Source organism: Nicotiana tomentosiformis, chromosome 3 (genome assembly GCF_000390325.3).
Source record: "Nicotiana tomentosiformis chromosome 3, ASM39032v3, whole genome shotgun sequence".
NCBI classification, from domain to species: domain Eukaryota; kingdom Viridiplantae; phylum Streptophyta; class Magnoliopsida; order Solanales; family Solanaceae; genus Nicotiana; species Nicotiana tomentosiformis.
Genome location: NC_090814.1, coordinates 2,838,761 through 2,848,211, shown reverse-complemented (window position 1 = coordinate 2,848,211; position 9,451 = coordinate 2,838,761).

Genomic DNA, 9,451 nt, shown 5'->3' with positions numbered 1-9,451 from the left:
CAATCACTTTTATGTATCTTATAAATTTGGCAGTCAATGAAAAACTTGATATGTGTCTAATGGATGTTGTCACAGCCTATTTGTGTGGCATATTAGACAACAAAATTTATATAAAAATCCCTGAAGGGCTCAAAGTTCCTGAAACTAATAAAACTTTTTGGGAAACTTGTTCAATAAAGCTTCGAAAATCCTTATATGGATTGAAACAATCAGGGCGAATGTGGTATAATCGCATGAGTTAGTATTTGCTGAAAGAAGAGTATAAGAATGATCCAATTTGTTCTTATGTATTTATAAGAAGGTCTGGCTCTGAATTTGTTATAATCGTTGTGTACGTTGATGATATAAATATCATTGGAACTCCTGGGGAACTTCTAAAAGCAGTAGACTATTTGAAGAAAGAGTTTGAAATGAAAGATCTTGGAAAGACAAAATTTTATCTTGGTCTACAAATTGAGCATATGAAAGATGAAATTTTTGTCCATCAATCAACTTATACCGAAAAGATTCTAAAGCGTTTTTATATGGATAAAGCACATCCATTGAGTACCCCGATGGTTGTGAGATCACTTGATATAAATAAAGATCCATTTCGACCTCATGAAAATGATGGAGAGCTTCTTGGTGATGAAACTCCACATCTTAGTGCATCTGGGGCACTAATGTATCTTTCAAATAATACTCGACCAGATATAACTTTAGCAGTAAGTTTATTAGCAAGATTTAGTTCCTTTCCAACAACAAGACACTGAAATGGTGTTAAGCATATTTTTAGATACCTCCGAGGGACTATTGATATGGGATTATTTTATTCTTATGAATCCGATTCACAGTTGATTGGTTATGCAGATGCAGGTTATTTGTCTGACCCACATAAAGCCCGATCTCAAATAGGCTATCTATTTACTTGTGGGGGTACAACTATTTCATGGCATTCAACAAAACAAACTTTAGCTGCTACATCTTCCAATCATGCAGAGATAATAGCTATTCATGAAGCTAGTCGAGAATGTATATGGTTGACATCAGTGACTCAATATATTCAACAATTGTGTGGTCTTTTAAAAAAAATGAAGATTCCAACGATATTGTATGAAGACAATGCTGCTTGCATAGCTCAACTTAAATGAGGATGTATCAAAGGAGACAGAACAAAGCACATTTCACCAAAGTTCTTTTTCACACACGATCTTCAGCAAAATGGTGAGATATATGTTCAACAAATCCGTTCAAGTGACAATCTAGCAGATTTATTCACTAAGGCATTGCCAACATCAACATTTGAGAAGCTGAGACATAAGATTGGAATGCGTCATCTCCGAGATATCAAATAAAGCTTTCATCAGGGGGAGTATAATACACATTGTACTCTTTTTCCCTTAACCAAGGTTTTGTCCTAATTGGGTTTTCCTGGTAAGGATTTTAATGAGGCAACACTCAATGCGTATTACAAGATATGTGTACTCTTCTTCCTTCACTAGTCTTTTTCCCACTGGATTTTTCTAGTAAGGTTTTAACGAGGCACATTATTTAATTTTATTTAAATATATTATTGTCACTATTTTACCCTATTATCATATATCATTGATGTTTGGCTTAAAGTATATATATATTTATATGTATATCGCCTCATGTTTTACTCGTGTTTCGTGGATTTCAGATGTAAAATGTATTGATTTATATTAATTCGGGGTGTTTTTATGTGTAGGAATCATCCAGAAGTAATTGGGGACGAAAGGTACGAGATTAGAGCCAAAACGGAGGAAAAATGGGCAATGTGGAATTTCAGCGCGACACGCAGCGCTCCACGCCACCTGTGGCGCCATTGGCAGAAACTTCAACAAGCCAGTGCCAGGGCCAGCGCCCCACGCTTCCCTGGACGCTAGTGATGGGAAAGTGATCCAAGTTTGCATGGGACAAGGTTATTTCAGCCCTACACGGTCCCAACTCGTATAAAAGGGTTCTAAACCTAATTTGGAGGAGATCTAACACACTTTGAAGGAGAATTCACATGGGGGAACACACGCCACGCTTGGAGGAGGCTTATAACTAGTTTTTCTTCTCTTCTCTTCTTTTAGTTTTATAGTTTATTAGTTCTAGAGTTTTGGGTGCTTCATGAACGTTGTAGTTTGAAGCTTGGATTGTTCTTATTATTTTATCATATTGGTTTATTTATTCAATCTTGCGCTTAATTATTTGATTGCTTGATCACCAATTGAATACTACCTACAAATCTAGGATTAAACTCGGGAGAGGGAATTCTAGATTGCATATAAGATTGAGTAGAGTAAGATCTTGAACTCGAGCATCGGGAATGGATTTGCGGTTAGGATAGAGATATACCTAATCGCCTTGCTTGGTTACTATACAGGAATTATTAATGCATTCTTGTCAATTCTAATTTTATAGGAATATAGGCGTTAGGTTAGCTTGAATAGGCAAGTTGTACTTCGGGAGAAGGCTACGAGTAATATTAACCCTGTCAACCAATAAATAAGAAAAATTAATTAGATAATTTAAGTGGAAGACTCAACGGGATTGTTAGCTAACCCATAGCTCAGGAATATTTTATCCCATTGAATTCATCTCTAAGAATGTAGATTTGTTTTCTTTAATTTCTTAGTTTTCGACTCTAGATTAGTTGTAGTTAATAATCTTTAGAAAAGTGCTTGAATAGATTAATTGTCTTAGTTTAATTTAGTAAATAGTTTGTCACGACCCAAAATTCCACCACAGGCATCGTGATGGCACTTAGTCTATAAGACTAGGTAAGCCGATTATAATTACAATTCAAGCCATTTTTTTGAAACATATAATTTTATACAAGTGTCGAAATCAAAAGCGAAAACAAATATAAAAACCTCCCAAGACTGGTAATACTGAGTCACGAACTCTAACTGAATACATGAAATTATCTTAGGGATCGAATACTCAATACTGTTTGAATAATGATTAATAATACAATAAAATAGAAAGACTCCAAGGGACTGCGGCGACCAAGCAGCTCTACTTTGAATCCTTGCTATCCCACTCTAACTCTGCCCGAGTCTGATATCTCAAATACCTGGCTCTGCACAAAAATATACAGAAGTGTAGTATGAGTACACCACAATCGGTACCCAATTGTGATGACCCAAAATGTCATCTTTAAAGTTAATAATTAATTCTGTGTTCTAAAAACTTAAAAAGCACTATTTATCATTACTCGACTTGCGTGCGTAGTCCGTAAAATTTTTCGAAATTTTTTTATGTGAAAAATGGATTAAAATGTGAATTAGAGCTTTAAAACTTAACTGAGTCGACTTTGGTCAACATTTTGAGCAAACGGACTCAGATCAGTGTTTTGACAGTTCTGGTAGGTCCGTATCGTGATTTGGAACTTGGGCGTATGCTCGGAATAAAATTCCGAGGTCCCTAGCCCGAGATATGGAATTTTGATAAAAAATTAAAAGTTTAAGTTCAAATAGTGATCGGATGTCGAATTATGTGCAAATGACCCTGACATAGAATTTTGATAATTTCAACAGCTCCGTATGGTGATTTTGGACTTAGGAGCGTGTTCAGAATTTTATTTGGATGTCCGTAGTTAAATTAGGCTTGAAATATCTAAAATAGGAATTTAAGTTTGGAAGTTTTACTGGGGAGTTGACTTTTGATATCGGGGTCGGAATCCAGTTCCGAAAATTTTCATAGCTCCATTATGTCATTTATATCTTGCATGCAAAATTTGAGATCAATCGGACTTGATTTGATAGGTTTCGACATCGGATGTAGAAGTTGGAAATTCTTAAGTTTCATTAGGCTTGAATTGGGGTTTGATTTGTGATTTTAGCGTTGTTCGATGTGATTTAAAGTTTCGACTAAGTTCGTATGATGTTTTAGAACTTGTTGGTATTTTTGGATGGGGTCCCGAGTACCCTGAGTGCGATCCGGATCGAAATCGGATCAATTTTTGGACTTAGGCAAATTCTGAAATTTGCAGCTTCTAGTGTCTTCGCACCTGCGGAGGGATTGACCGCAGGTGCGGACTCGCACAAGCGAGCTGTGGTTCGCAGAAGCGGACAAAGGGCTGCCCTTGGAGCCGCAGAAGTGGAAACGGCTTCGCTTATTGAACCCACCGCAGAAGCGAAAGGCATGGTCGCACCTGCAGTTGCGCAGAAGCAGACCATGTCCCGCAGGTGCGAGACTCGTGAGAAGAATGTTAAAAACCGAGGAGTCCGAGATTTTGTCATTTTTGACATTTCCAAAAGCGGGTAAGGCGATATTTTGAGCGAGAACTTACGGGAAAGTTTGAGGTAAGTCCCTTGTGAGCCTTCCTACTCCATAATATTAGATTATCATTGAATATTTTGAATAGATTACATATTTTTGAGGTGAAATCAGAGGATTTAGGCATATGGATTTCAAAATGTGAAATTGAGATTTGAAGGTCAAGTTGAGGTCGGATTTTGGTAAAATTTGTATGGGTAGACTCGTGGTTGAATGGGCATTCATGTTTCGTAACTTTCGCCGGATTCCGAGACCATTTTTGAGTTAATTTCGGATTTTATTGAAAAATGTAGTATTTTCTTATGGAATTGATTCCTATAATTTTTGTTGACTGTATCGAATTAATTATGACTAGATACGAGCCGATCAGAGTCAAAAAATCGAGGAAAAAGCATAATACTTGGTTAAATTGGAGCAAGTCGAGGTAAGTGACTTGTCTAACCTTGTGTGGTGGAAATTTCCCCTAGGATTGGTATTGATGTGATTATTGAAATGTGTTGAAAGTCGTGTACATGAGGTGACGAGTGTGTACACGGGCTAAATGTGAAAGATTATATTTTTAAATTGTGTAGATCACTGCTGCGCATTTATTAAATTATTTTATCTTGTTATATTCTTCATCATTGATCTGAAATATATACCTTAAATTAGTTTGACCTTTTCATGCTAATTGTTTTACCTGTTTAGTTAAAACTTGTTTTCCTTTATTCTGTGCATTATTTAAAGGTTGATTTTCTTTAAATTAAATCTTATTATTATGATGTATTTGACATTTTTAAATTTGATATTGAAGCAATGTATTAAAGATTTTGAAATATTATTTTCCTTAATTATTAATTCCTGAATATTTTTGTAAGATTTTCGTACCCATTGTGATGGATCCGTGAGCTCTTTATTATGAAAGAATATTATTGATGATTTATTTTTGCATGAGTCGTGAGCTCTTTATTGTGGAAAAATATTGTTGTTGAATTATTTTGGCAAGTTAAATTATTTAAGCACTTGAGGTGCAAATTGTGATATATTGTGATATTGATACACATGCGGTGGTATAAGGTCGGGTATTGAAACGCATGCGGTGAGATAAGGGTGGCTTGATACGCGTGGCTAGTAGGGGGAACTACTAGAAGTCATGCGGTGTGATAAAGATGTCTAAAATGCGGGATGCTATTTCGGAAAAAAATATTTTCTTTAAAATAAATTGTGAAGGCTCCCGCGGTGAGATAAAGAAATGAGATATTGTGAATTTATATATTATTTGGGACTACGAGGCGGTACCTCGATAGTGCCCTTGTTGATATTGATTTATGGCCGTAGTTGCCTTTGATTTTTGTTGTGATTTTTCTTAAAGTTGAAAAGAAATTCTGTTTTGTTTCCACGAGGTATTTATTTTTTCATTATTTGGTGTAATTCTATGGTGACATGCTACTTGATTCATTTCCATTGTCATTTTATTTTATTATATTGTTAAACATTTTACCATGCCATTATTATTTTCCAGTAGGGCCTGACCTGACCTCGTCACTACTCTACCGAGGTTAGGCTTGGCACTTGTTGGGTACCACTGTAGTGTACTCATACTACGCTTCTGCACATCTTTTTGTGCAGATCCAGGTACTTCTTACCAGCCCAAATATTAGTGAGTATCTGTGCACGGAGACTTCGAGGTATATCTACCAGCGTCCGCAGACTCCGGAGTCCCCTTCTATTATTGTAATGTTGCCTCCTTATTTCTTTTAGACTCTGTTATATAGAGACATAGATGATAAATTCTTAGAAGCTTGTGACTTATTTCTACCGGGTTTTGGGAGTTGAAATTGTTTGAATTATAGTTTATTTGTTTTAGATATTTATTATTATTTCGCATTGATAGGCTTACCTAGTCTTAGAGACTAGGTGCCATCACGACATCCTACGGAGGGTATTTGGGGTCGTGACACCAGTAAGTATCAAGACTAACCTCAGTGGAGTAGTGACGAGGTACAGTCAAGATACTTACTAGTCTAATAACCTGTGCAATATAATATACAAAATAATAATAAAATAAATAGCAGAGATAGCAACAATAATCAACTAGTGATGTAAACAGCAAGACAACAAAAACTCTATAAATATTGCTCAAACAGGTAATGAACACAAGTACAACCAATAATCAAGTCCTTCAAAATATACATCTTTCACCTATAAGTTTTTCAAATAAAAATCTTTAGAATATAATCCTTTCCAATAAATATATTTCGAATATACTTCCTTCAAATAAATATCTTTCCAATATAATTCTTTCGAATAAATATCTTTCGAATATAATTCTTTCAAATAAATATCTTTCGTATATAATTCTTTCAAATAAATATCTTCGAATATAATTCTATCAAATAAAAGTCACCCTGTGACACCTCATTTCATAATCATAAAATACGGGTCTCAACCCACTTTCATATTTTCACGGCACCTCACGTGCCAATATCACAACCGCACGGACAACTCACGTGCCAATATCATCATCATACTTTCCACGGCACCTCGTGCCCACATTTCATATCTATTGTGGCGTGCAACCCGATCCCATATAACATTAATCATACCTGTTGCGGCATGCAACCCGATCCCATATAACATAATCCACCTGGCAATAGCCACAAGCTCCCAATTGCAACATATATCAAACTATTATCAAGTTTACCTAAATAACAAGACAAGTTGCACAAGATATAAAAATAAACACAAGGAAAATCACAACATCACATGAAAATTACCAACGCAATAACCCCACATCATCACATAAAAATTACCAACACAATAACTCCACATCATCACATATCATCCCTGACAATATCCACCCTTATCTCTCTTATAGCCACCCTTATCACTCCTATAATAGCCTCCCTTATCCCTCCGCCCTGACAATATCAATAGCCACCCTTATCGCTCCTATAGCTACCCTTATCGCTCTGTATAATAGCCACCCTTATCGTTCCGCCTAAACAATATCTCAACACACATAACCACAGTGAAATGCCGCCCTTATACCCACATAATATCAACAGTGAAATGCCATCCTTATATCCTCATAATAATAACTCAAATCACACAACAATTTACACGGAATATTATCGCGATAACACAACACAATCAATTCCTATCACAATTTGCCCAACAACCACAACCAATTCCCATGATATAGTAAAATCAATAAATTTCTCAAAAATAGCCCAAGGCTCCACACAATGTATATAAAACCTCAAAACAACAATAAGGAAGGAAAATAAACTCAGCATGACACAACACCTTCTTTAGTCCAAATTTTTGAAAAATATATTAGTACCTCAATTTAAACTTATTTAATAAATTATTTGCATACGGAAAAATCCATAATATAATTATTTCCAGGAAATATCAAATCAACAAACACACGAAATTCTCATAAAATTCCAAGTCGCAATCACATTAAATTATCATATAAATACAAACTCAACAAACAAAGAATGAGGTATGACAAATCAAGGATTTACTAAATTTTCACAATTTTCCAATTTAATACATAAGGGTGTCTACAAATTTTTAACCGATATAGTTTGCACATATAAACCAAGTACGTACTCGTCACCTCGCGTACATGATTTTCCAATCAAACAATTTCCACATAAGACTCAATGCCTAGGGGAAATTCTCCCACACAAGGTTAGGCAAGATACTTACCTTTTTGATGTTAGGCCGATATTTCAAAATTGCCTTCTTACTTGAATTTACCTTCGGATAGCTCAAATCTATCCAAATTAATTCAATTCAGTCAATACTAATTATAGGAATTAATTCCATATGAAAAATACTAATTTCCAACAAAATCCGAAATTTAACTCAAAAATTGCCCGTGGGGCCCACGTATCGGAATCCGACGAAACTTACAAAATCCGATAACCCATTCAATTACGAGTCCACCCATACTAGTTTTATCAAATTCCGATAACAACTCAACCTCCAAATCTAAAATTTTCGTTCTTGAAAAGTTTTGCAAAAATCTTGATTTCTTCCATTTAAATCCGGAATAAATGATGAATATAACCATGTATTTATGAAATATAATCACTTTTGGATATAAGACACTTACCCAAGTCGAAGTCGTGAAGAAATCCTCAAAATCGCCCAAGAATCGTGCTCCAAAAACCCAAAACGAAATGAAAGAAATGACCGTTTTTGGTCCTTAAGTTTCTGCCCATCCGTCACTAAAAGTCCATTTTTCGTCATTAAAAGTCCACACCGGAACTTGCTCGCACCAGCAGTTATGTTTTTCACTAAAAAGGCTCTAACTCCATCATAAGATCTCAGAATTCGACGATTCTTGTTCCTATGAGTCACAAATAATAATACGAACCTAGTCGTTCAATCGAAACTCAATTCGGATCTCATTTGCTTAATACAATACCAATTTTGCTCGTTAAATAATTAACTCATGTTTCGTGCTAAAAACCCAATCGCGACTTGATGAAATTAGACCAAACTTTCCAGATCACTCCTATAATTCATTATCAAAATCTAGGATGTGTTGAAATTGAATTTCGATCTATAGAACTAAACATGGACCTTTGGATCATTACATGCTTATGTTGAAAACATCAAACTCTTCCAAAACTCTTCCCCGACAGTGTATTAACCATAACTTCATGTACTCAACCCCAACTGCCAAACAGTTTACATTTCTGCAAACTAGATACAAAGGGCTACACCTTTTATGTTTTGCTCATCGCCCAACTCCTTATAGATTGTGAGATATAAGCTCCCAAAGTTAGCCCTCTGCAACAGAAATTTCTGGCGATGCACACTGCTGTAGCCAAAATCTACAGTACTAGCTTCAGTAAATCGATCACAACTTTTTATACAAATGTCCGAATAATGAATGGTGTATTATTCTGAAAACTAGAATGAAAGGGCTACAACTTTCATGTTTTGATAATTTCCATATTCCAATTAGATTTCGAGATATAAGCTTCCAAATTCAGCTCTGCGCATCAGAAATTTCGCACATTGCTATAAAAAAAACAGTAGTTAAAAATAATCCGAAACCACTCCAAAACTCACCCGAGGCCCTCGTACACGAATCAACAAGTTCAAGCTTAAATTGAAATCTCAAATAACATAAAACAACGCTAAAACCACGAATCCAGTTGTGCGTGTCCTCACCATC